At 42.8% G+C, this 26,084-nt stretch overlaps 1 protein-coding gene across 1 annotated transcript in view; it reads left to right on the top strand.

Annotated features, from left to right (window-relative positions):
• The first annotated feature begins 1,239 nt into the window (after positions 1 to 1,239).
• LOC137618895 (uncharacterized) overlaps positions 1,240 to 26,084 on the top strand; it is a 70,732-nt gene continuing 45,887 nt past the window's right edge. Inside the window, exon 1 of the mRNA XM_068349096.1 lies at positions 1,240 to 1,289. The gene's annotated coding sequence lies outside the window, so the exon portion shown is untranslated. The remainder of the gene's footprint in view (positions 1,290 to 26,084) is intronic.

The raw sequence follows: 26,084 nt of genomic DNA, 5'->3' as shown, positions 1-26,084 counted from the left end.
GGTGGTATTGGGAACGTCCTAGCCTAGAATTCAATCTAAGGACTTCAGGTCGACTTCCTAGGACGAGTCACACTTCATTCCTTCACACACAAGCTTATGTAGGCCGCACGCAAGGAACTTGCGAGGTGCAGGAGCTCCTTATCTTGAGTGCTACACACTCGGATTCTGAGTTCCCGGGCAAAGCCAAACCCAGTAAGGCTGGGACTTACCACCCTACCTAAGGGTTAAGTCACCCTATGTAAATAGCGTGGTTTGTATTTCGGTTACGGAACAAATGACAAATTCGGAGATAATTTGTATTTTTCCTAACCATACAAACCTTAGCTATTTACACATACTTGCCGCCAGCCCTGTCCCCCGTGAAGTCCTACCTCTAAGCGAAATGAATCAGTTCACCGGTGTGTGTGTGTGTGGGGGGGGGGCGGTAGCTAGCTACCCCTCCCCTACCCCCTCGCTAACTAGCTAGGGGTTAGTTAACCCTCGCCATTTCAGCTACGCCGAAAGTAATATCCTATGTAAATAGGTAAGGTTTGTATGGTTAGGAAAAATACGTATTATCTCCAAATTTGTCATATTCATTAGTTTTCAAAAGATATTGTTTCTATTTAGGTATAAAGATTACTATAATATATCAAAATATACACGTATTTTTATATAAAATATACAAGTATTTTTATATAAAATATACGAATAATTCTTGAAAGTGATAAAGGAAATAGATATATGGTAGGACCAAACGCCTCCAAAATTCTGAATGTTTGTTGATAAAATGGTTGTCCGTTGTCTTGTTGTTGAGCCGATCGACGAGGTTACGATAGCAAATCTTCAGCCAACGTTGTCACCAAAGTTCACTTTACGAAGCTTGTAGATATTGTAAATGCATTCAATGTTTTAACTGTTACAACGATAATATAGATTTTTATAGGAGTTTGTAGAGACCATAAATTTAAGTAATTTCTTCCCTGTGGCTTTCAGCTCAAAGCGCTTCCTCGACGATAGTAACTTAACTCTCTCCCACCAATGAAAACTTTTATTACTTGAGTTTACAAGTACTGTATGCTCCTCTTATGTAGATATAAAATATCGTCTAAATCATGGCATGCTGTATAGGCTCACCCTACTGCTAACTATACTCAGAACCCATATCCGAAATTGTTGTGGCCTAATTTACCTGGACCTGCAACCCACTCCCCTTAACTTTGCCGACTAATAACTAAAATATTTTTTTTTTTTTTTTTACAGAACAACAAAGCATTTATGGGAAGAGGTGCTTGGATGACAGTCAATTGGTAAGCACAAGATTGCTTAAATTAGAATGCCAAAACAGCCATATTAAAGTGTACATATATATATACCCAAGCTCTGAACTAATTACTAAATGACGCATTAATGTAAGTACATTTTATAAGGGACCATCTTATGTCAACAAATATCTTTTTGATAGAGCAATTTAGTCCATGAGGAAGGGTTTGTCTACCAATCTACAAACCTACCACATTCTCTAATCATAAACAATATCTATCAAAATACAGTATTGTGGGTGTATGTATTATAGCGGACACCTGTATGTATTATTATGGCTAACTTGAAAAACGGCAGTGTAAGGGGGGCGTTAGCCCCAGCCCCCCTTCCCCATTAGGTAAGTAGGTAAGTACACAGCTTGTAGGTTAGGGGGGAAAGTTTAGGTTAGTTAATGTCCATTTTTGGGCTCAGCCATGTCGTCCTGACGGAAGGTTCCTTTAGGCAGCTTTCTAAGGGATATTTAGCTACAGTGATACTCCCGGAGAATTAACCATAGGTCTCCAGAATTCTAACTCCTGGCACGAGTATCCTTAATATAACTTTAAGGATATCGTATAATATCAGGGGACGTATTCTTTGATACGACGTATGGCAATCTTCACCCCGAATAGATTTTACTCTTTGAGAGGGAAGAGTGGCGAAATGAAGGGGAGCCGTTATCAAGGTACCCGGTGGATCCCCTCCCTGTACTACTACGGCGCCTTATTCCTTTCAACATAGCATATAAGCATGGTGCCCTCCCACGTTTCTCTCTGTGTTGTTACTGTTTTTAAGGAATATTATCATGCAATCTCCAGAATCTTCATCCTCTTCAAAGTTGATTATTTAATCTTTCCTGTGTATAATTTTTAGCTCCCTTATCACAGATAAATTACCATAATTTAGGTGTGTTAAGGGGAGCACTGCCATCCCTGGAGGCGGCCTTTTTAAGACCGCTGTCGCACGCCATAAATGCTTTCGTTAGTTACAGTGAGCCCTCGCTTATCGCGGTAGATAGGTTCCAGACCCGACCGCGATAGGTAGTGACACCATATTTACGTATTTATTTAACATGTATATTCAGACTTTTAAAACCTTCCCTTGTATGTAGTACTGTTAACAAACTACCCTTTAATGTACAGAACACTTAATGCATGTACTACAGTACCCTAAACTAAAACAGGCACAAATAATAAAGGCGATTTTATATCATGCGTTTCCTAAACATGCCAAAAAGCACGATAAAAAATGGCAACCAATGTTTTGTTTACGTTTATCTCTAATCATAATGAAGAAACAAACGCATTTACACATCTGTGTATAGGTTAGTTTTTGCATCGATTATATTGATTATACAGTATGTTGATTTTGTTATTACCAATGTTTTACTTAATTTTTCTTAGGACTTCCAAATGAAATGTTTTTCTTTATGACGCCACCTGAAACGGCGGCATCATAAAGTACGCTCCATCTTCGATCGTAATAAACAAACGAAGGGATTTAACGCGCATGATGAAAGTGATAAATAATGATATTACAGTAAAAGCTTTTAGAAAATATGTTATTACAAATATTATTTACCGTATCTATATAAAATCACACAGTACATACGTAGCAAAGCAGGAAAACAATTAACGAGAGAGAGAGAGAGAGAGAGAGAGAGAGAGAGAGAGAGAGAGAGAGAGAGAGAGAGAGAGAGAGTTGTTTTACGTACGTAAATGTAAATTTTAAACAAAAAAATATGATAGGTTATAACATGTATATTCAGACTTTTAAAACCTTCCCTTTAACTTAATGCATACTAAACTAAAACAGGCACAAATATTAAAATGTTAGAATACTAAAGTAAAACATGTATAAAAAAAAATAAAGATTGTTACTGTACTCACCACGAAAGAAGTTGAAGAAAAACTTGAATGATGATGGCGATGAATTTGCTGTACAGTAGAAATGATGATGATGAAGCTGATGATGTCTTCTACTGTGCAGCCAATGATAGTATTTTACGTCTCTTCAGACGGAGGTGTCTTTTCCTGGGACACCTCTTCAACTTCTTACTGGGACACTTCTTCAATTTCTTCCGAAGGCGTAGTAGCAGGAGGAACTGGCTCTTTTTTGCGAGGCTGGAAGAACATTGTGATCGGAAGTTTCTTCCGCTGCTTCTTTTTTCGCTCGAAGAGCATCCTGTAGGGAGTCATGATGTCATCAATCTTGTTGCAGAATTGCATAGACCGAACCATATTTTCGTCCCACTCTTGCGACATTTCTTTCACCTCCTTCACATGGTTGCAGAACTTGGCAAGCCGTTCTAATGTTAAGCCCGTTTCTTCAACATTTTCTTGGGTCTCTTCCTGTGTTTCACTGTCTTCTTCACTGGCCGATTTCATCAGGTCTTCTAGGTCTGCGTCAGTTAGCGGCTGGGAATGGCAGTCCAACAACTCGTCGACATCTTCAGTCGTCATGTCGCCAAACCCGTCACCTCCAATTATCGCAGCCAACTGCACAGATTTGCGTATTGCAGAGTGTTGAATCTCAGATGGTGTAAATCCCTCGTCATCGTAAACAATCTGGGGCCACAACTTCTTCCAGCTCGCATTGACAGTAGCAGGTTTCATTTCTTGCAGTGCCTTCTGGATGTTCTGCAGGCAAGTGGCTATTGTGTACTTCCGCCAGTACGCCTTCAAATTGAAAGTTTCATCTTCATCTTCTTGGGCAGCATCCACACACGCAACGAGGTCCGCCAAGGTATTCTTCGTGTAGAGGGCCTTGAACGCCCTGATAACCCCCTGGTCCATCGGTTGAATTAATGACGTGGTGTTGGGTGGCAGGAACTCAACCTGAATGCCCTCACGCGACAGATCAGTTGCGTGTCCACCAGCGTTATCTATAAGGAGAAGGATCTTGAAAGGCAAGCCCTTCTCTACGAGATATTTGCTGACTTGCGGGATAAAACACTGTTGGAACCAGTTGGAGGTCAGCATCTTCGTAATCCATGCTTTTTGATTATGCATCCAGTACACGGGAAGGAGATTCTTATTTTTATTTTTCAAAGCACGAGGATTTTTCGACTTGTAAATAAGCCCCGGCTTTAGCAAAAATCCAGCAGCATTGCCACAGATCACGAGGGTTACGCGATCTTTGAATGCTTTATAGCCAGAGGCTTTGGCTTCTTCTTTAAACAGGAAAGTTTGCGACGGCATTCTCTTCCAAAACAAGCCGGTCTCATCCATATTAAACACTTGTTCTGGCTTGTATCCACCTTCAGCGTTAATGTTCTCGAACGTCTCGTTCGTGTAAGTTTCAGCAGCGGTAAGTGTCAGCGGAAGCAGCCTCGCCATGCAGGGAAACGCTTTTCAGGCCGAAGCGTTTCTGAAACTTCGCGAACCATCCTTTGCTGGCGGAAAAACTTTGTTTTTGAGGCTGTGAATCAGTGGATGTCCCTGGTTGAGTTTCATCTACATCATCTTCTTCTTCAGCATGGTCACCTGTCATGGGTAGATAGAATAATATAGGAAAGAATGTTAAAACATGTGATTTTTCTACTCTTAGAGAAGCAGAGAGAGAGAGAGAGAGATAAGGTCCCGCTATTGTTTATTGAAGCTGTCATCGTCAAGATATGTGCCTAGTCTGGAGGTCTTTGAGCACAACGATCCCCTGTCTATAGCGGACCAAGGAAACCATAGGAGAAGAAGAACAGTGTTTATCGTCGAAGGATATACATTAGCTGAAGGAGTCAACGTTATGGAATTTGATTACACCAGCAGAGCGTTCGCCTAGGTGTTATCAGCGGTTTTAAGGAACACCAATGAGGATGAAGAAACAAGAAAATTTCCTTATATGGAACTGTCCATAGTTAACCCCTCCCATACAGGGATATATAAACTTCCACGTGATCGAGAGAAAGGAGAGTACGAAAGAGAGAAGAGGAGGAAGCCCGAGAGAGAGAGAGAGAGAGAGAGAGAGAGAGGGAGAACAAGCTCAGTAAAGAAGAGAAGGCGTAAGGACCAGAATGCAGATGTAACCAGCTTTGTCCGAGATGTCCTAACGAGTTGCCTCCTGCCCTCATTACCAACGACGAAACGCCAGACCTGAAATATCTCCGTCCCTAACTGTTACGATCCTCGTGGGGATCGAACCAGGTTCTGTTGAATTGATTAATGAAATGGGGACTCTTCGACTGAAAACCAAAATGAAACAATTGGAAATATAGAAAGAAAACTCGCAAAAGAAAACATAATTTTATTTACAACTAGTCAAAGGTGAATGTTTCTTGATTGAGTACTTAGGAAGCACTGAACTAAACAAAGAAAATCATTTGATTAAACTACACTCCAGCAAATAGGGGAACAGTCAAGATGGTAGATAAATAATACAAAAAGAATATACTACTCTTCTCAGCTGCTCTCGACGGTTGACAGGGACGGAGATATTTCAGGTCTGGCGTTTCGTCGTTGGTAATGAGGGCGGGAGGCAACTCGTTAGGACATCTCGGACAAAGCTGGCTACATCTGCATTCTGGTCCTTACGCCTTCTCTTCTTTACTGAGCTTGTTCTCCCTCTCTCTCTCTCTCGGGCTTCCTCCTCTTCTCTCTTTCGTACTCTCCTTTCTCTCGATCGCGTGGAAGTTTATATATCCCTGTATGGGATGGGTTAACTATGGACAGTTCCATATAAGGAAATTTTCTCGTTTCTTCATCCTCATTGGGGTTCCTTAAAACCGCTGATAACACCTAGGCGAACGCTCTGCTGGTGTAATCAAATTCCATAACGTTGACTCCTTCAGCTAATGTATATCCTTCGGCGACAAACACTGTTCTTCTTCTCCTATGGTTTCCTTTGTCCGCTATAGACAGGGGATCGTTGTGCTCAAAGACCTCCAGCCTAGGCACATATCTTGACGATGACAGCTTCAATAAACAATAGCGGGACCTTATCTCTCTCTCTCTCTCTGCTTCTCTAAGAGTAGAAAAATCACATGTTTTAACATTCTTTCCTATATTATTCTATCTACCCATGACACGTCCCCCTAAAAAAAAAAAGGAAAATCTACTGATTTTATCTTTTTTTTTTTTTTAAACAAAATTATCCAAAGAGAAAATCCCTTATCCCTAAACTGAGAGACAATTACTTCATTACTCTCGTATCATGTAGCTAAAACCAAAACACACTCTTACGTGTTGATAGAAGAAAAAAAAACAGTAAGAAAACAAACGTCCATATCATTCTGAAAAGTCTCTAGAAAGACTGTCGACTATTACATTATTCTTTCCCTTTATATGAACTATCTTTAAATCATAATCTTGTAATTCTAAACTCCAATGCATGAGACGTTTATTCTTATTCTTAAATCTATCTAAGTAAACTAATGGATTGTGACCAGTATACACAGTTAAAACATGACCACTACGTACATAAATCTCAAAATGTTGCAAGGTTGATACTAAACTAAACAATTCCTTCCCAATAGTTGAATAATTTTGCTGTGCTTTATGTAACTTCTTCGAATAATAAGCTAGAGGGTGCTTGATCCCATTCACTTCTTGCAACAGAACTCCTCCTATTCCAATATCACTTACATCTATCGCTAAATTAAATTCCTTGCTAAAATCGGGCAACATTAGCACGGGCTCGTGAATCATTATGGCCTTTAACTTATTGAAAGCTTCGATACAGTCATTATCAAATACAAAACTTCGTCCTTTCTTGAAAAGATTAGTTATTGGAGCACTTATTTCTGAAAAATTAGGAACAAATCGGCGGAAATATGAAATCATTCCGATGAATCTCATTGCCTGTTTTTTACTGGTAGGAATTGGGAAGTTGATGATAGCTTCTATGTTCCCATCTTTTGGACAAATCTTACCTAGACCTACCTTATGACCCAAATATGTGATCGAGGTTTTTCCGAATTCACATTTCTTCAGATTTAAAACAAGTTTTGCTTTTTCAAGTGCTGATCATACTTTAGCTAAAATGCGTAAATGTTGTTCCCACGTATCTGAAAATATTACAAGATCATCCAAATACACAACACAGTTATCAATTCCATTTAAAACTCTATTCATTAATCTTTGAAAAGTACTCGCTGCATTTCGTAGACCAAAAGCCATAACTTTGGGTTCATAACTACCGAAAGGTGTTATGAAAGCAGATATTTTCTGTGCTCGACTACTTAAAGGTACTTGCCAATAACCTTTGGCCAAATCAAGTTTAGAAATAAACTTAGCATTTCCTATTTTATCTAAACAATCTTCTATCCTGGGGAGAGGAAAATTACTTTGTTTCGTAACACTATTCACTTTTCTAAAATCAATACACAGCCTATCTGATCCATCTTCCTTCTTAACAAGAACTATTGGAGAACACCAGTCACTTTCGCTAGGAACAATCAAACAATTGTCTAGCATATACTTAATTTCCTGTCGAACTAAATTTGCTTTTTCTGGGCTTAGACGATAAGGGCTTTGTCTAATGGGTTTTGTGTCCTGCAACTCAATATCGTGTTCTAAAAGATTAGTCAAACCCAATTTATCACTAACAGTTTCTGGATAATTTGAAAACACATTGAATAATTCCCTTGTTTTTTCTTCCTCTAAGCTAGAATTAAACAACGTGAAATTATTAAGAACATCAGAGTTCTTCTCAAAAGTAATTTCTCTCTGCGACACTGTTACAACTGGCATTGGACGTTCATTATATTTCTTTAGCAAGTTGATGTGCAACCACTTAGCTCTACGCTTACCCATATCAATTAAGTAATTCAAATTTCCCTTTTTTTCTATGATAGGAAATGGACCTTCGAACTTATAAGATAATGAGGGACCTTCTTTCTGGACTAATACTAAGACTTTATCACCCACATGGAAAATTCTGTCTTTAGCCTTAAGATCGTATTTTCTTTTAGTTTCCCCTTGACGGTTGCTCTCATTTTCTTTTGCCATCTGCCAGGCTTTCCTTAAATCCTCTTTGTGATTTTCGATATTCTGTATGTAATCCTTTCTACCTTCTTCTTGCATTAACTTACACTTTAAACTTTCTAAAGGTCCTTTAGCGGTGTGACCGAACAACAAGTCAAAAGGACTAAATCCCGTGGTGTCATTAGGAGTTAATCGTAAAGCCAACAAGACAAAAGGTAACTTTTCTTCCCAATCATGTTCGAAATTATTACACAACTTCCTTAAGCAACTTTTCAACGTTTGATGAAAACGTTCAACAATTCCTTGTGATTCAGGGTGGTAGGGTGGTACAAGTTTAATCCCTAACTCTTTCATTTGATCTCTGAAATACTTTGATACAAAATTGCTACCATTATCACTCTGTATAACGCAAGGAAGTCCAAATTTAGAGAAATAGTTCAGCAAGCATTTAACTACAGTTTTTGCATTGCAATTTCTTACAGGTATTGCTTCTGGATATCGTGTTAGTCTATCAGTGATTGTTAATAGATAGATATTCCCTCCCTTACTTCTGGGCAAAGGGCCTACGATATCAATTACGACATTCTCAAAAGGTTCTCCTACCGATGGGATATTACATAACGGGGCCCGGGGAATTACTTGATTAGGTTTGCCAGCCATTTGACATTCGTGACAACTTAAAACATATCTCTTCACATCGCTTTTCATTTTAGGCCAGAAGTACGTTTTTAGTTTCCTAGGAGTTACTAATTGCTCTATGACCTCCTCTTTGCTACCTGTCTTAGGACGAACATAGCGACACAAAAGTTCGTCTTTTAAACTAAATGTTTCCTTACAAACATTTTCAGGTTCATCATCCAATTTACATTAAAAAATTCTAGTTAGTGTTTCATCTTCCCTCTGCATCTTAACTAGTTCATCCTTATTCAATAAGCTAGTTTCTGAAACACTATTCTGTACATCACTTCTTTTGACAGCTACATCATCATCTCTGCTCACATCATCAACATTTGTAAAGTCAGTTTCCTCAGCTACACTCATGCTAAGCTCATCATCACTGCCTCTATTACCTACGTTCGAATCCTCATGGGTAGATAGAATAATATAGGAAAGAATGTTAAAACATGTGATTTTTCTACTCTTAGAGAAGCAGAGAGAGAGAGAGAGATAAGGTCCTGCTATTGTTTATTGAAGCTGTCATCGTCAAGATATGTGCCTAGGCTGGAGGTCTTTGAGCACAACGATCCCCTGTCTATAGCGGACCAAGGAAACCATAGGAGAAGAAGAACAGTGTTTGTCGCCGAAGGATATACATTAGCTGAAGGAGTCAACGTTATGGAATTTGATTACACCAGCAGAGCGTTCGCCTAGGTGTTATCAGCGGTTTTAAGGAACACCAATGAGGATGAAGAAACGAGAAAATTTCCTTATATGGAACTGTCCATAGTTAACCCCTCCCATACAGGGATATATAAACTTCCACGTGATCGAGAGAAAGGAGAGTACGAAAGAGAGAAGAGGAGGAAGCCCGAGAGAGAGAGAGAGAGAGAGAGAGAGAGAGAGGGAGAACAAGCTCAGTAAAGAAGAGAAGGCGTAAGGACCAGAATGCAGATGTAACCAGCTTTGTCTGAGATGTCCTAACGAGTTGCCTCCCGCCCTCATTACCAACGACGAAACGCCAGACCTGAAATATCTCCGTCACTATCAACCGTCGAGAGCAGCTGAGAAGAGTAGTATATTCTTTTTGTATTATTTTTCTACCATCTTGACTGTTCCCCTATTTGCTGGAGTGTAGTTTAATCAAATGATTTTCTTTGTTTAGTTCAGTGCTTCCTAAGTACTCAATCAAGAAACATTCACCTTTGACTAGTTGTAAATAAAATTATGTTTTCTTTTGCGAGATTTCTTTCTATATTTCCAATTGTTTCATTTTGGTTTTCAGTCGAAGAGTCCCCATTTCATTAATCAATTCAACAGAACCTGGTTCGATCCCCACGAGGATTGTAACTTCGCCATCGTCGTCTTGAGGTTCCTTTTCCGCAAAATTCTCATACAAGCCCAAAGCCTTGGTTCGGATGGTGTTCGTATCCAAGGCTATGTTCTTCTTCCGGCAGTTGGCAATCCAGACTGCTAAAGCACCTTCTGTACGTACGATCGTTTTATTACGCGTGGTAACGACTCGCTTCGCTGATCTGCTAAAGGTGATGGTAGCCGTCTTTCTAATGTTCGCCTCGTCCTTATTGATGTAGCGAACGGTGGATTCGTTCACTCCAAAATGGCGGGCTGCGGCCGTGTAACTTCTGCTTTCTTTAACCATATCGAGAAGCTTCACCTTCTCAGCAAACGTCATCATCTTTCGGTGGCGTTTAGGCTCACTACCAGCCTTAGCAGAAGCAGAATGCTTGGGAGCCATTGTACAGTAGGGGTTAAACAGAAAGTTCAACAAAAAGTTCAACTTAAAACAGTCACGCACAGCACAGATTAAAGTTCACAATAACGTAGCAGCATCTACCCGGCGAGAGAGCGGCGAACGAAGTGGCCGCGAAAAGATGCTGCAGGTTGGAGAAGCGTTCAAAACACCAATCACAGGCTAGATTTCAAAACTTGGGTTCTGATTCGTCATGTACCAGCACTTGAACCAATCACAATCCGTCTTACATGCTACGTAGTAGTTACCAATTCAAATACAAGGTACTACGTATACAGCTTTACGTACGCTATTTTATGCTTGTTTTGTTGTAGGATATGTACGCTTATTCGAGATGTGATTTTTGCAACAAAGAATATTATTGGATGCAGTACTACGTACGTATACATACAAAAGATTCATGGAAAAGATGCACATCCATTACATTTGTAGTAGTAGCCATCAGCAGCCTTACACCATTCAAATACGGTATGACTGCATCTAATTTGCGTTTCATGTTCGATTTAATTTTACTACGTACTGTATACTGAATTATCGTATGATCACATTCTCTTTTCGTGTTTTATTTCTTTCTGTACTGAATTATAAGTCATATGTAATGCAATGAACCATCAGTAAGAGCAGATATTACTAATTACAGTATTAATGGAATTAACGAAATACGTATTTGGGGTCTTCATATATCGCAGTATTTTCGAAATTTTCGGAAAATCCGCGATATGTTTATATACATGCGTTATGAAAAAAATCCGCGAAGTGGTGAATCCTCGATGGTCGAACCGCGAAGTAGTGAGGGCTCATTGTAGTAGTGCGACGTTCCCGGTATTTAGGGGTAAAGAATTTTTTAGCTAGCTAGGCAAAATTATACTAGTGAAGATAGCATTACAGACATAATATTTCCTCTTCCAAATATAACGTTTCTCGTATACGATATGGCCTCGGTGGTATCACTCGTAGCCGAGAGCCCCACTCGAGTTAGGCTAGCCTAACCCGTTTTAGTATACTTTAGTAACGTTAATCCCTCGTTTAACCTTTAGTATCATTTCTATTAATTCGGTTGGGGATATTATATATCCCCTAGAACTATTGGTATAACTTGATACGTTTCTCTTTTAGAGAAAAGAGAATAAACCCTTCTTCCCCCCTGAGTGCCGCCATCCCAGGCGAGAACCCTGTCTTCCGTCATTGCCAACGAGTAGTTAACTCTGGCTTGACTTGAATAGTGTTTTACTGTCGATCCTCTTTGCCGGCGAGTATCCCGGCCTTGACGTATGACAGTAACTCAGGGTGTGTTGTCTTGTAGCCGACAATGTTGTCGATAGAGGAATAGTTGTTCCTCTGCCGGCTTCGGCGTTGTCAGCAAAGGAAGCTAGGCTTCCCTAGTCTACAATCAAAAGTGGGCAGCAGAATTGCGGCCACCTTTCTCACTTGTGGACTAGAAGACATGTCTTATATCCGGCAATGTCACCAGCAGGGTAATTGTTATTCCCTTGTCGCCAATGACGGCGATGGTATAGGAAGCTAGGCTTCCTAGATTTACAGCCAAAAGTAGGAGGTATACTTGCCGCAACCTTTCTCCTCTGTAATATATAAGACCCTTTCCCTCCCCCTACTGTCCTTTAGTGCCGGCCTAGCCGTCACAAATATCTTTTGGCCGGTATTCTATAATCATACCCGCTTGCCGGGCTGATTTGGTTACCGGCCGGGTTCCTACAAACGGCAGTTAGGTTACCGCCTCGACCAACTCCCTAACAGAAGAAAAACTCCGGGAAAGGTTGAGCCGGCCCTGACGGTTGCTAGTGGGAAACACATTATGCTGTTGAGAATTCCTCAGTCCTCTCTTCGGCTGCCACCCACAAACCTTGTAACTGGCAGTACAGCCGGCAACAGAATTTGTGGCTGTTTGGAAGCTAGAATCAAGGTATTCCTCCCTTTCCATTTTGATTTTTCATTCTGGGAAGAATTATTGTACTAAACTATAATAATACGGGAGTCCTTCTTCCCATTCCTTCTCTCCCCCTGTCAGCTAGTGCCGCCAGTTACTAGCCTAACCCGGTAGTATACCAGTAAAACTACAGTATAAGACAATACAGTAGCCAGTATTGCTGCAGTATAATAATACAGCAGTTAGAAAATTACAGTATATAATGATACAGTAGTATAAAATTTCCAGCATACTCTGTGTATCTTTACACAGTCCAATGTTGAGACCGATTAAGATGTTGAGCTGAAGTATTCCTTCAACATCCAGGTGAATCCTAGATCATTGGGACAGCAATTATTACCATTCAGTATTAATATTCTACAAGTGGAGGAGTTAGTGTTGATATTCACTGACTCCAGCTCTACGTACGAGAGTTATTCCACTCTGTATTTTCCCTAATAAGGAAATAAAAAATAATAATGTAGGAGTTCACAGCAATTGCCTGGAGAGGAAACATAGATATGTGTCTTTCCTAATTCTTTTCTAGATTACTATTCTAAGCTATCGTAAATAATAGTAAGTAATAAATAATATTGCTAAGCATTTGTATATATATATATATATATATCAATGATATAAATAACCCTATACTCATTTCACTCTTTCTTTCCTTACAGGAGGAGCCTAAGGTGAAGTGTGCAGCCTCTTTTGTGGGCACACGATGTGCAACTGGAACCCTGAGGTATTGGGACCCGAAGAGTTGCACCGTCTGCTCGGCTCTGATGACCGAGAATCCCTGAGACTACTGAGTCAAGGGATACAGCAAGAGAAACTCTTCGGAGGTGGGTAAGAGGGTTCCAAAAGAACTCTCCGGGACCGTACCTGCCTAATGAAGCTATGAGATGCCTTCTGTTCCCTAAGGCCCAATCCGCCGTGGTTGTGCCCCTGGTACAGGTCAAGCCTCCCTTCATCCAGCTGACGATAGAGGCGGACATTAATAAGGCACTCGAAGGCATGGACATCCACAAGGAACAGATGCCGGAGGTGTCTACTGACACCGAAAAGGACCTTCTGCAAGAAGATCCTGAAAAAGAAGTGGTTCAACGTAGGAAGAAGGATCCATATCTACGATAACTGAAGACCCTTAGTTTTCTGTGACGGCATGTCAACCTGTAACGTCAACTTCTTCAGCCCCAACTCCCCATCTTAAGCCGTTGATAGCCAGGAGCGAGGTGCTCCTAGGCCAACTTCAGCAGTTGATGGAAGCGTTTCGCAAGGAACAACAGGAGATTAAGCAAGATCTCAAAGAGACGAACAAGGAAGTAAGAGAAGTGAAATGCCCTGGCTCTTTCAAAGGCTCTCATAAGCGTATTAAGGTCTCTTGACTTATCACAATGCTCCGAAACCAACCCCTGGAGGTATGCGGAGCATATGCCCATGACGGATGGGAAGTTGTACAACTCCGAGAAGTTGGGGGCCAACCCCTTGAATATCTCCAATTCTGGCCCAACCTATCGGCATACCCTGATTGTTATGTGGGATGAACCAGCATCTCGTGACGAGACGGAACCAAAAGAGGTCATGAACTTGGAGCATGACAAGTCACAGGCTCTCTTGTTCAAGACCCTAAAGAAAGCCGGTTACACCAGCTCCAAGGTTTCAGCATTGAGCAAAAAGCATCCTACCTTCATTGTTCCTTCCTCCAGAGCTTTCCCCTTTTTGGTCAAAGACCTCGACTGTGTGTTGAAAGCAGTTGACGCGGGCAAACCATGCCCAGTTCTAGAGGAACGCAGAACATTATCTCTAGCCATACCTACCTGTGAGAAGGAATGGAACGAGGTTCATCTAACCTTTTCAGTCTCTAAACATGATCCGGAGATAGCAGGTCAACAGTTCAATGAGAACCTTCCAAAACTGCCAGAACATCTTTTGAGACAAAAGAGAGACTAGCTTCTTCTCCGTCTCTTCAGAACTGCATGGAAATGTGTGCAGGCCTTTCCAATACCCCAGATTTGTACATGATCCTAGCCAAGACTCGCATGGGTACCCTTGTCAAGGACATGTACGCTTTTGTCAGGTCCAGGAGGGCCTGTAGAGAGCATGTGTTTGCAGCAGCAACGGTCAAACACGAGCCCAGGAAGCTGATCACTTCATGTATTTGGGGCAAGGACCTCTCCCCAAAATAAGTGGTTCAGGAGGTCATCGCAAAAGCCGCCACGGAGAATAGGAACTTTCTCCAGAAGTCTTCCAAGAGGAAATCATCCTCAGATGCTGGTCCCCAACCGAAAAACAGGAAAACAAAGAAGCCACGCAAGCCTGCACAGCATCCAACCATGACCACAGTGCCCCAAATGGTAGCTCAGCCGCAAACCACCTTCCAGAGGGTTCCCCAGCAGCTCGTAGCTCAATCGCCGGTGTTCAATCCAGGCTTTGAGAGGCATAAAACTACCTTTTGCCCCAGAGGTAGAGGCTCAAGAAGAGGCTCTTCAAGGAACCCCTCAAGGGGTAGAGGAGGATGTGGTCAAGGAGGTAAATCCTCAGGAACACAGGTAGGAGGAAGCTTCTTCCACTTTCGGGATCGTTGGACCTTCGATCCCTGGGCCCACAGCCTAATCAAGAATGGACTCGGTTGGAAATGGAGCAAAATTCCACCCCCTTTTTCCTCAATGTTTCCAACACTCCACCTTCTTATTGGAAGAATATACCTCAGAACTCTTGAACAAAAAGGTTATAAGGAAAACGAAGTCCATCAAATTCCAGGGAAGGCTGTTTTGTGTTCCTAAGAAGGACTCGGAGAAACTCAGAGTCATTCTAGACTTGTCTCCACTCAACAAGTTCATCGAGAACAACAAGGTCCGGATGCTTACCCTGCAACACATAAGGACCCTGTTACCGAAAGGGGCGTACACATTCTCGATAAACCTGGCGGATGTTTATTGGCACCTACCAGTCAGCCGCCCTCTCTCCTCCTACCTAGGATTCAGGCTACAGAAGACAAAATATGCCTTCATAGTCATGCCATTCGGGCTAAACATAGCCCCAAGGATATTCACAAAACTTGCGGATACAGTCGTCCAACAGCTGCGCTTAGAAGGCATTCAGGTAGCGGCATACCTGGATGACTGGCTGGTGTGGGAAGCATTCAAGTCAGCTTGTCTGCAGGCAGCCACAAAGGTGATTCAGTTCCTAGAACACCTAGGCCTCAAGATCAACCACAAGAAGTCTCGCCTTTCTCCAGCTCAGGAGTTTCAATGGTTAGGAATCCATTGGAACTTTTAGTCACATCGTGTATCCATTCCACCTAAGAAGAGGAGAGAGATAGTGGGATCTGTCAAGAGACTACTGAAACTCAAGAAGATTTCAAGACGCCAACAGGAAAGAGTACTGGGCTCTCTCCAGTTTGCAACAGTTACAGACCCAGTGCTAAAAGCACAACTAAAAGATACGGCAGGAGTCTGGAGAAGATACGCATCAAAGGCTCGAAGAGATCAATAAAGATTGACACCGACCCTACTGCGGATGCTCCTAAGGCCATGGTCAACAGTCAAGAGCCTGTCAAGAACAATTCCCTTAAAACCACCTCAACCTTCAGTTGCAATTCACATAGATGCCTCACCGGAAGGATGGGGAGGCCATTCCCATCAAAGGAAAGTGCAGGGGAATTGGTCACACCAGTTCAAAACCTTTCACATCAACATCCTGGAAGCTATGGCAGTCTTCCTAACGTTGAAGAGACTATCCCCTCGCAGATCAGCTCACATCAGACTGGTCTTGGACAGCGAGGTAATAGTGAAATGTCTGAACCGACAAGGCTCAAAATCACCTCACATCAATCACGTGATGTTAACCATCTTCCACCTGGCAAGGAAGAAGAGATGACACTTATCTGCAGTTCACCTGCATGGGTTCCACAATGTAACGGTGGATGCTCTATCCAGGCGAAAGCCGATAGAGACAGAATGGTCCCTAGATGCAGACTCATTCTCCTTCATCTTGGAAAAAGTCCTTGAACTGCAGATCGACCTCTTCGCAACGAGCGACAACAAGAAACTACCTCGATATGTAGGCCCTTACGAGGATCCTCGTGTAGAACCGATAGACGCCATGTCTCTCGACTGGAACAGATGGAATCACATCTATCTGTTCCCACCAAACAACCTCCTGCTGAAGGTCCTCATCAATCACGTGATGTTAGCCATCTTCCATCTGGCAAGGAGGAAGAGATGGCACTTATCAACAGTTCACCTGCAAGGGTATTCCGCAATGTAACGGCGGATGCTCTATCCAGGCGAAAGCCGATAGAGACAGAATGGTCCCTAGACGCAGACTCATTCTCCTTCATCTTGGAAAAAGTCCCGGAACTGCAGATCGACCTCTTCGCAACGAGCGACAACAAGAAACTACCTCGATATGTAGCCCCTTACGAGGATCCTCGGGCAGAAGTGATAAACGCCATGTCTCTCGATTGGAACGGATTGAATCACATCTATCTGTTCCCACCAACCAACCTCCTGCTGAAGGTTCTCAACAAGCTAAGATCCTTCAGAGGAACAGCAGCAGTAGTGGCCCCCAAATGGTCCAGAAGCAATTGGTTCCCTCTAGTTCTAGAACCGACACTGAAGCTATTCCCTCTACCGAACCCAGTCCTATCCCAACTGGTTCAGAAGTCGACTGTCTATGCTTCATTCTTGAGAACCAAAAACCTACATCTCATGATTTTCTCGCCTTAGCGGCCAAGAAAAGGTTCAGGATCTCAAAAGACAACATCGACTTGATAGAAGAATACAAGTCAAAGTCAACTAGAAGACAATACGAATCGTCTTGGAAGAAATGGGTTTCCTTCGTGAAAACAATGAAACCGACAGAAATATCAATAGATTTCTGCCTCTCCTTCTTCATCTACCTTCATGAAGAAGGCCTAGCTTCCACCACAATAACAGCGTGTAAGTCAGCTCTGACTAGACCTCTTCTTTACCCCTTGCAGGTGGACCTTTCAAGTGAAATCTTCAATAGGATTCCGAAAGCATGCGCTAGACTCAAACCAGCAACCCCTCCGAAACCCATATCATGGTCTTTGGACAAAGTCTTGCAATATGCTTCGAATTTCAACAATGAGGATTGTACCCTAAAGGATCTAACACAAAAAGTGATATTCCTGTTCGCTATAGCCTCAGGGGCTAGAGTTAGGGAAATAGTGGCCTTATCCAGGAACGAAGGTAATATTTAGTTCACAGAAGAGGGAGAACTGAAATTTGTCCCGATCCTACCTTTCTTGCCAAAAACGAGCTGCCCACCAAAAGGTGTGGTCCTTTGAGAATCTGCCCTCTGAAGGAAGATGTCTCTCTATGTCCTGTAGAGTGTCTTAAGGTCTATCTTCGAAGAACTTCAGACTTCAAGGAGGGACAGCTCTTCCGAGGTGAAACATAAGGATCGAACCTATCTCTAAAACAACTGAGGGCAAAACTCACCTACTTTATTCGCAGAGCAGATCCTGACAGTACACCCGCAGGTCACGATCCTAGAAAAGTTGCTTCTTCGTTGAACTTCTTTCAACACATGGACTTTGATAGACTCCGCTCATATACGGGTTGGAAATCATCTAGAGTCTTCTATAGAAATTATGCGAAGCAAGTGCTCGAGATAAAACACTTTGTGGTGGTGGCAGATAGTCTTATAAAACCTGTCGTCTAGTGCTGCGATGAACAGTGGACTTTTAGGACTTAATAGTGTATTGGGTGAACAGGTGTTAGCACCTTTGAGTGTAATACCTTTTAGTGAAATCATTATGGTGATTTGTGGACTTTTCTATATAGGTGCTGAATCTAGCCAATAACACCAGTGTCGTGTGAACATTTGTACACAGTGTTGAAGCATATCCAACATCTAAGTGAAATCAAACAATTTAATTTCACAAACTTGAGAGGCATTTACCAATGAATTGATATATGTAGATCCTTCCTTTACTGGTTATAAAATATATATATACCAAGATGTTCATATATGCAGGATAGATTCTTTCAGGTGATACATTGCAAATTGTTTTTATATTTTGTCTATGAAAATAAAAAACTAAATAATGTATCTGCGTATTCTTCGCCCTTAGAAGTACGAATAAAATTGTCCAGAGCCTTTTATTTTCCTAAAAGTAGAATCTTGTCAGTAAAATTTCTAAAAGAACAACCTGGTAATCTCAAGAAGTTTCTCTCATGTTCCTAGAGAAATACAAACTTTTAACCCTTATAGTCGAAGTCGATATTTTCCCTGCAGGGGGCAGGAAGCCCTAAGTTAGTTCCAAACTTAGTGGATATGACAAATAACGGTAATGTCATATAGAAGGTCTAGGAGACCATATAATGAACTCGTTCAAAGTAAAGGCACTTATACAAACCAACAGATATAGTACTTTCAAGTAATTCTCTGGTAAACTTCCATCACGACTACAATCTATTTTTGGGTGATATGGCCATGTCGTCCTATTCTATCTGCAGCTATTTCTGCTTAAATGCAACAAGGAATAGGGCGCCGTAGTAGTTCAGGGAGGGGATCCACCGGGTACCTTGATAACGGCTCCCTTTCATTTCGCCACTCATCCCCCTCAAAGAGTAAAATCTATTCGGGGTGAAGATTGCCATGTGTCATATCAAAAAATACGTCCCCTGATATTATGCAATATCCTTAAAGTTATATTAAGGATACTCGCGTCAGGAGTTAGAAGAATAGGCTAGATTCTGGAGACCTATGGTAAATTCCCTGGAGTATCACTGTAGCTAAATATCCCTTAGAAAGCTGCCTAAAGGAACCTTCCATCAGGATGACAGGGCCATATAACCCAAAAATAGATTTTTCGCTTTGCTCAAAATCCGTTTTTTAATCCATGCTGGAGGAACTGGCCACTAGTATACAAAGGCTCCTGATATTTATATGATTCAATGAGAAATTTGATATGGGTGCTTTTTGCTTCAATCTGGATAATAACATCCTTAATTTGAATGGCGAGTCATGATGACATCATCAAATATTGATGAGTTGAAGCATCAACCTGTAAGTGATTACAAGTTATGTGGGCCAATTAGTTTAACTTCTTACTTGTTCCGGCGTAAATACAAACCCTCCACTATTTATATGGGTATTACTTCCAGCGTAGCTGAAAGACGAGCCATGGTAATTTTAGTGAGGGATAACTACTCCCATCTGCTAGTTAGCAGGTGGGAGTTGGGGTAGACTGGCTACCCCTCACACCTCTTGGCTGATTAACCACTTTGCTTTATGACTTGGTAGAGGACAGACATGCTGCCTTTCTCTCCGGCAAAGACTTGCCTTGATTGTTTTCTGTTTATTTATTTTTTTTTCTCTTGTGTGTGTTTTTATCTTATACATATATATGCATGTATTTATGTATAAATGGAAACATACTCTTATGTTGTTAAATACTTGTAACTTTAATTACCGTTGACAACATATCTGGCAGACTCCACCGTAAGGGAGTTGTCATTGTTTTGATACTACCTCCCCTACCTTGCCACCCTCCCCTGGTTGGGTGGCCGGCTGGTCCTCAACACACTTGTGTGTTTGTTTCACTACTTAAGTTAAAGTTTATAACAGTTCCACTCCCTTTTGAGGAATTCTCTTAAAAGCAAGGTGATTTATTCCCCGAATAGTTCCTGTTATACAGCAGAGTTATGAATTGTAATTCATCACAACTTTTATTTCCTTTTCTAACAGATAGCAGGGACGTAGAAAGCAAGGCTGATGGCTTCGGCCGCTCCGGTCTATGTCCTGCTCTCCCACATTACGAGGTAGCACTCATTGCTGACCTTCAACTTGAACAAAGCTTGTTGATGGGAAGAATAGAATGCTGCCAGGAGGTTCGCCTCCAGAGGTTTGAGAACCTTTCCTTACGAGGGAGTGTTAACCTTCCCTAGAGTTGGGCTCCCCCCTCCCTTCCGAGGGAGAATTCCCCACTTCAGCCTTTCAGTAACCATCCCTCTTTTGGGAAGAATTGCTGACAGATCAATGAGATCTGCTTCTTCTATCTCGTCGCCGAAGACTGTGTTTCTTCCCCTTGAGTGGGGAAATGCAAGTCCAAGACTTGTTCCTCTTTTGGGGGGGTAACTTCTCTCGTTTGCAAGAGCAATTGTTACGCCTATGCTATTTTCTCATAGAGCTGGGAGAAAGCTTGTCTTAGGCAATGTCCTCCTTCGGGTGGACTTTTCTCTCGTTCGCGAGAGGGAGACTATTACGCTTATGCTTTTTTCCCATGGAGCTGGGAGAAAGCTTGTCTTAGGCGATGTTTTCCTTCGGGAGGACTTCTCTCTCGTTCGCGAGAGGGAGATTATTACGCCTACGCTTTTTTCCCATATAATTGGGAGAAAGTTTGTCTTAGGCTATGTCTTCCTTCGGGAGGACTTCTCTAGAGATTGTTCAGCAGTATATGTAGTACGCCTACGCTTGTTTCCCATAGGGCTGGGAGAAAGCGTGTTCTAGGCGATTTCATTCAGTAGAACTCTCCTCGCATTCGTGAGAGAAAACTTATGTTCAGCTTTTGTGTTACAGCTGTGGGTAGTCGCAGGCGCTGCAGCCCGTTAGTCAGTCCTTGAGTCTGTTTTTGTTGCCGAGGAGTTTGCTGATCCACCAGGGGCGGTGGCAGAGCTTTCTCTGAAGCAAGTTTCTCCTTCGGGGGAACGAGTCTGTCGTTCTCCAGAGAGGACCGCCTCTGGGCATTAGAGGTTCCCCCTTACGCTTATCGTTCTCCTCCAGGGGCGGAGCGAGAGCCATGTCTTAAGTGACGTTCTCCTTCGGGAAAACAAACTTCCCTCTGCGGCTGAGGTATCTTTAGAGCTGGACCAGTCCCCCCCCCCCCCCCTGGAGGAGTCTGCTCTGCGTTCCTCTCCGGATGATTGTAGGGTAGATGGGGTTGTGACCCCTCTCCATCGTGGACGTTTTCCTCATGCCATGAGGCGACGTCTTTTTGAACCTGTTGGTTCACCTCGTGGTGATCGTGAGTCTTCGGGTTATTGTCATGTTGATCCTTCGGGTTCTCATGACCTTAGGAGTCCTTCGGGCCTCCGTTGAGTTGGACTTTCGAGTTCACGTGACTTGGAACCTTTGGGTTTTAGTTACTCTGAGCCTTCAGGCTCTCATACAATTAATCACGCTGAACCTTCGGTGGCTTGCTACAGGGAAACTTTGGTTTCCCGTTGTATTGACCCTTCTGGATCTCGCAACACAGTTTATGCTCGTAACATCAGTATCGCTGAGCCTTTAGGCTCTCGTGCCGAACGCTACGCTGAACCTTCTGATTTTCTTACCTTCAGTCATGCTGACATTTCGTTGTCTCGGGACAGAGGAAATTCGGTTTCTCTTTGCGCTAACCCTTCTAGGTCTCACAAAACAGAACATGCTGAGCCTTTGAGTTCTCGTGACCCTTGTCATCAAGAGTCTTACTCTTATGACAGAGAGTTTTCGAACTCTCGTCGTGTAGAGCGTTTGCGCTCTTGCGAATTGCGCTATGCTGAACCTCTGGTTTATCGTAGCATGGAGTTCTCTCTTCATCATGCGACCTCTAGGGGTGACGCAATCACGCTGAACCTAATGGTTCTCATGAACCTAGTCACTAAGAGTTTTACTTTTATGACAGAGAGTCTTGGGACTCTTGTTCCATAGAGCGTTTGCACGCACGCAACCAAAACTAGGCGTACGCAATCAGCACTATGTTGGAGCGCGATCAGCACTATGTTAACCACTCAGGCGCTTGCAGCCCAACAGCAGTTAGTGATGAGATTCCTCGCCGTGTGAGTTCTGATAGAGCACGCGATCATGGTTCGCGATCCTCTGTTGCTCCCCCTCCGGGCTTCCCACCTCTTCCGTGCGCTGCGTCACGCGACGCTCTTCAAGCGCCAGCACTTGACGTTCCTACGTCTCAGTCAAGAGCGCAGTCTGCCATTCTCGCCGAACCAAATTTGCCTCGCTTCGGTGGCTACCTCGTCCTCGGATGAAGTACCATCTCCTTTTTTTGGCGGCAGAGTTACCCTTCCTGCAAGGAGAGACATTAGTCAGCCTCTCCAGTCTCATAGGCCTCCATCGCCTCAGAGACAGCAGTTGCCCACTCGACAACACCCAGATCCTATCCCTAAGGATAGGCCTGTGCTGCTCTTGCTCGCCAGTAAGTCTCCCACAGGCCAGAAGGCTCATAAACTTGCAGAGGTTCCTAAACCCTGAGGGACACCTGCTGCCTAAGGGTATCCGTCTCCATACAGGTAACTATGACATAGTTCCTTTGGGTTTTGATCATGCTTCTGGTCGCATAAACCTGTGAGTTCACTCGTCACAATTCCTGAAGAATCCATCAGGAATCAGAGACAGAGTTCCTGCGGGTTCTCATCACAACAATCCCTTAGGGTCGTGCGAAATAGATTCACGATCCCTTGGTCGCGCGAAATAGATTCATGATCCCTTAGGATCGGGAGAAAGGAATTCTCTAAATAAATTTAGAAACCCTAGGTTCTCGTCGCACCGAATCTCTAGATTCCCACGATCCAGAGTTTGTTTTGAAAACTCTATGGTCGACCTTCTCCCGCCCCCTACGGGATGGTGGATGTATCTTCCAGCGTAGCGTGACTTTTTTCATCACTCTACACTCCCAGCTGATTACTATGTCAGCTAGGCTGTTCTTGCCAGCACCAGCATTTCGTTTTCGAATGAACCACCGTCTTCTTCCCTCCCCCATCCCACTTCGAGTGATTGGGTTAGTAGGTGGCTTGTGATCCTTTCTTGTCATCGAGAAACCCTCAAATGCTGGGACGGAAGCTAGCGGGGAATGGAAATTTTTTACATTCCAGTTCAATTTCCCTTGCAGGCCTTGCCTGAATTAGACGGTAGTAAGCTTTCGATGGCAATTCCTTAGCAAGCAGTCGATGGCAATGTAATATCTGGTGTTGTAGAAGAAAACCCCCACATACGAGATTAACCCTTTTCGGAAGACTCTCGTTCCCGAGAAGTTTTACATAACTTCAACGGGTAAGCCTTCCCGGAGTATGCGCTCTATCCAAGACAAAACAGTGAGGTTATTGTCATAAACTCGGGTTTTACCGTTTGATTTAGTCAGCCGTATCCTGTGTTGTACCTCGGGTACAACGACCATCGTTTTACACAATAGGCTTCTGAGACTTTTTATTCTAACCGTACAGGGTTATTGTCTCAAGTAATTAGTCCTTAAGGAACAGTGTTAGCTTACATATTAGAATGATAGCAACAGGGCGGGCAGCTTTTCATTACGTTTACGAACGCTTAAAGCCCGGCCCACAGCGAACCAGACATCCTTGTTGTGTATGAACGCTGGCTAGCCCCTCCCATAAAGAGGAGGGGCAAGCCAAAGGAGAAGCGATCGCTTCTATAACTGTATATTTTGTTTGAGAAAAATTACTTTAGTTAGTCAATGATAAAAAAATTCCTTGGTCACTAATGTTGCAGTTCTTCACACATACATTATTTCTGCAACCAGATTCATTGCAAACATATCCTGGAGGCAGAGATTACGCATGCGCTAGCGCAGTTGGGCAAGTACATATCCGTGCAAGCGATCTTTCTGCCAATAAGGGCTATATACATCTTGCAGTTAGAACTCCGTTTTATTTAGTTGTATAGCTATATCCCTTACTGAAACCAGGTGACTCAGTACATTACTTGGCTACTTTCCTATATCCAGACATACGGCATTTGCGTTCTGTCTTCTTATAGGCACTTCTTCCGTTCTTCCGATTGGAAGTCTTAGTCTCCTATAATGACTTTGATCAGAAACTTCTCATAAGCGTATCTGTTCCCTTTGTATGGAACGTTCAATACTTATGCTACGAACGTTTTCAACATTCTCCACTGAGTTCCGGACACGATTTTAAGTCAGGCTCATATGCTTCTCAGGCTCACATGCTTGTCAGGCTCACAGTTCACTGTTTATAGGTAGTAGGTTGGCCAGGGCACCAGCCACCCTTTGAGATATTACCGCTAGAGAGTACGGGGTCCTTTGACCGATCAGACAGTACTACATTGGATCCTTCTATCTAGTTACGGTTCATTTTCCCTTTGCCTACACATACACCGAATAGTCTGGCCTATTCTTTACAGATTCTCCTTTGTCCTCATACACCTGACAACACTCGAGATTACCAAACAATTCCTCTTCACCAAAGGAATTAACTACTGCACCGTAATTTTTCAGAGTTTACTTTCCTCTTGGTGAGGGGTAAGCAGCTCTTCTAGGAAAGGACACTCCAAAATCAAACCATTGTTTCTCTAGTCTTGGGTAGTGCCATAACCTCTGTACCATGGTCTTCCACTGTCTTGGGTTAGAGTTCTCTTGCTTAAGGGTACACTCGGGCACATTATTTTATCTTATTTCTCTTCCTCTGGTTTTATCCCAGTTTTTATAGTTTATATAGGAAAAATTTATTTTAATGTTGATACTGCTCTTAAAATATTTTATTTTTCCTTTTTTCCTTTCCTCACTGGGCTATTTTCCCTATTGGAGCCCCTTGTCTTGAGGCATCTTGCTTTTCCAACTAGTGTTGTAGCTTAGCAAGTAATAATAATAGTGATTATAATAATACTACTACGTAGGAGACTTATGGCTTATTACCCATCCAACAATAGATTGAAGGTATGTCTCAATGTCTTCTTGGTGTTGGTTTGATGCGTTCGGTAATTACCAACCTGTCTCTTGTCCGGAAGGCGATCTCTATGGAGATTCTCTCTTATAACATAAGCTGTGAGATGTACTGACTAACTGGTTTACCATTTGGTATGGGTCCTTTTCAGCCAACCCCCACCAGATTGATGACAGTTGGAGGGAGGATAGGCTCCTCCCCTTCATTGCTAGAACAGGCAAGTAGTTGCACGCCACGACATCACCTCGAGATATGTTCATTGCTATGCAATCCCCCCACCTCCCCGCTGGACGTACCGCGGATGGTGGGTGGCAAACGAGAGCTTCTGCAAAGAGGCCAATCTTCTCGTCTCCCCTTTGGATCTGATGCTCTCTTCAGATGCATCAAAAGAAGGGAGGGGGAGCCATATGCCGTACCATTCCATCTTTGTCCATTGGCCCAATTCAGAAAAGTACCAGCATTCATTTCTCCTAGAGAACCATATGGCAGTAGGAAGCCTCAGATGGACAGAGGACAGCTAGATGCCCCTATCCGCTCGCGTCATTCCTGGTACAGGAATGTGCTTGCAGATAATGTGTACAGGACCACTCATTTAGTGGGCTCCTAGTGTCTTTGAATTATCTTGTAGCCAACAGTCTTAACTTTGTGGGGTTCCGCGACTGTGGTCATGCTCGCAACAGCCCTGAACTTCCGGCTCCCGCTCGACCGTTCCCCAGTCCCGGAAAACCAGGCCCTCTAACAAGATATATTCCAAGTTCGGTGGGGAAGCTTGAAGGTGTAGGCTTTTTCCCCCATTCGGTCTGGTGAGAAAGTCGTCAGCCAAGTCAGGATAAGCAAGAGCTTATCCGTTACTCCAATAGCTCTGCTATGGCATC

Source organism: Palaemon carinicauda, chromosome 25 (genome assembly GCF_036898095.1).
Source record: "Palaemon carinicauda isolate YSFRI2023 chromosome 25, ASM3689809v2, whole genome shotgun sequence".
Classification (NCBI taxonomy): domain Eukaryota; kingdom Metazoa; phylum Arthropoda; class Malacostraca; order Decapoda; family Palaemonidae; genus Palaemon; species Palaemon carinicauda.
This window is presented reverse-complemented; position numbering and strand designations above follow the sequence as displayed.